The following is a 2747-nucleotide window of genomic DNA, read 5'->3' on the forward strand; positions in this document are numbered from 1 at the left end:
TGCAGCTCTGCCTCCAGCTGCCCGTGGCCCAGCTGCCCGTGCCTGCAGGGACACAGACAGACACGCACACAGCCCACCGCCTCCAGCTCCTGCCTCCTGCCCACAGACCCCACCAAGCCCTTCCTGCTGCCACCAACCCAGCCACAGGCTGGCAGAGCCCGAGCAGCTGAGGGAACAGCCACAGCTGAGCAGAATTAACCCCAGGAAAAACCAAACGCCAGGGGGAGAATGATGCCCAGCACCAGACCACCAGCTACAGCCAGGGGTGGGTGGGCAGCAGTGGGACACAGCACCAGGGGCTTTAATTGCTTTAGTTGTCAAAGATGGGCAGAAGCAGGAGGGGCTGGCAGGAGCTGCAGGGGTGAGAGGAGCAGCTCAGCTGCAGAGTGGTGCCTGTTTGGTCTGGGGAGCTTCAGTGTGACAGCTCGGGACTGGAAAGGCTGTTCACATTCCATATGGAATCTGCAGAGGACTGAGGCAGACACACTGAGAGCTGAGGGGCAGGGAAGGGCCTGCTGCAACAGGAAACTGGCTCTGGGCACTCCCTCACCAGAGGGTAATGGGCACCACAGCCAGCAGTAGGAGAGGGGCTACACAGGGGTGAGCTGGGCCACCACCTGGCTACCACACAGCACAGCTGCCACACTGCAGGGCACACTGGCACAGGCAGGCGTGAGAGGATTCTCAGATGTGCTGAATAACCAAGCTACAAAAAAGTTTATCCTCAAGTACATATCCCCACATGTAGAAACCTTTCCTCTGAAGGGAAGGCAAGAAGGACCAAATAATGCAGTGCTGGCAAAGCAACAACTTCTGATGTAAACTGAGCGTTGTGTTTGCCACCAGCTAGCCCAGAGCCAGCGAGCGAGGAGCAGGGACTGGGGCAGGAAGCGCTCCTGAGCGATGAGAACAGGGAGGGCACTGGGCCAGGGCACCCAGCTCTGTGAAAGATGAGCAGTGCTGGGTTTGTATTCCTTAAGTAGCAAAGAGGAACAGAGCAACCCTTCCACTCTACAGCTGAGAACAAGCAGCTCCCGTGGCCAAGCCTCATCAGGCACCAGCAGAACTCAGGGATCCGGGGCACCTGTGGCTGGGCTCTCCAGCACCTGACTGGGGCAGCAAATGCACAGACAACCCCCTAATGAACTGCTGTCCCAGAGTGACTTTATGATGCTTATACCCCCAGCCACCTGTTTTCTTTATGCTGGATATTAAGTTCTGTGCTTTAAAGACTGGTTCTGAGAGCAAAAGGAGGAAAAAAGAAACACAGAGTTTGTTTTCAAAAGCTGCACTCACTCCCCCACATCATTCTGCTAGACTGTGTTGTCTGCAGCACAAACAGACAGCAGGAGAAAGCTCTCCTTTGCTTTTTAGTTAGTATTTTTTTAGCTAGCTGAGGCAGTGAAGTTCCCTAGACTATGAGTTTTCTTTTTCTTAGAACTGTTCAAACCTACTCTAAACTGAAGACCCAAAAGAACACCAAGAGCTCACACCTGTAACTCCCCAAAGCATAGGATGCTGCATTCCAGAGCCACAAAGTCTAATAAAAGACTAAGCAAGCCAATCTACACCTCACAGAAAAACCTCTCTAAATTTGCCATCTCTTCAGAACAGCAAAAATTTTTTCTTTGTTTAATATTACTCTTTTTTTATACTTGTGAATTCTTTGCTTATTTTAATAAACAGGTTTTTTCCACTTTTCCCCAAAGAAATCTTTCCCCAAACCAATTTAGGGGAGAGGCCACTTGAATTTACTTTCTAAAAGAACCCCACTCAGAAATTTCCTCCCAAAATTTACCCTAAACCAAAACAAATACAAGAAGAAACACCTTTGTGAGAATAAACTGAGCGGTGCCACCAGGCGTTAAATGCACCCGAGTTCAGCTGCTGGCAGGTGACACGGGGCGCTGGGGCTGGAGGGTTTTCCCAAGGGGTTCATTCCCCTCCACAGGCTGAACCAGAGGGACCTGGCACTGAACTGTCACAGACTGATGGAATCCATCTCCAGCTCAGAAACACAAGAGCTTTGCTGCCAGCTGGTGTTGTGTGGCAAGCTACAGAAGAGCAGGGACAGAGCAGGGACCTTGATGGTCATACAGAGACCCAAGCATCCTCGGAGACTGCCCTGAGGGAGCCAAAAGTCAGAGCAGAGACCAGAGTCAGTAGCCAGAGACCCAGTGCCCGGAGATGAGACAGGGCTGCCCATGGGGCCAGCGAGGGTGGACTCAGTGGGAACAGGGGCATGGCAAGGCCAGTGCCCCCCAAGAGAAGCCTTGATTTGGGATGCCTGTGCCGGGGAACCTGGCTGTGGTGAGGGACAGATCCCATCAGCATGTGGGTGAGTACTGGGCACCTGCAGCTGTACCCCAATACTTCTCTCAGCTGTAAGGTAACATTCCCAAGTCCATCCCCAGGGGAAAGTCAGGAGGCATATGCTGGCCCCAGGCAGTGTGCGCAGGCTAATGGGGGCTCAGCCCCTGAGGTGACCCCCATTCTGACACGCTTTCACCTGCACTCCCCCTGTATCCCCCACATCCCTTCTGCATCCCCCATCATCGTTCTCTCTGCCTCCCACCAGCACCGTGCTTGTCCCGGAGCTCCCTGCAGGCCCACCCGCCGCCGTCCCTCTCCAGCCCCCTGTGCCCGCACAGCCTTGCTCACCTGCCACCGCCCCAGGAGAACACCTCCCCGGCGGCGCCCAGCGCGAGGGCGTGCTCCGTGCCCAGCACCAGCCGCCGGGCCCGCAC

The 2747-nt window shown here is 54.7% G+C and overlaps 1 protein-coding gene across 1 annotated transcript in view; it reads right to left on the minus strand.

Moving 5' to 3' along the window:
- Positions 1–2747, minus strand: part of UNC45A (unc-45 myosin chaperone A) — a 10764-nt gene that overhangs the window by 1343 nt on the left and 6674 nt on the right. The window lies entirely within an intron of this gene.

This window comes from Geospiza fortis, unplaced genomic scaffold, assembly GCF_000277835.1.
Source record: "Geospiza fortis unplaced genomic scaffold, GeoFor_1.0 scaffold2, whole genome shotgun sequence".
Taxonomy (NCBI): domain Eukaryota; kingdom Metazoa; phylum Chordata; class Aves; order Passeriformes; family Thraupidae; genus Geospiza; species Geospiza fortis.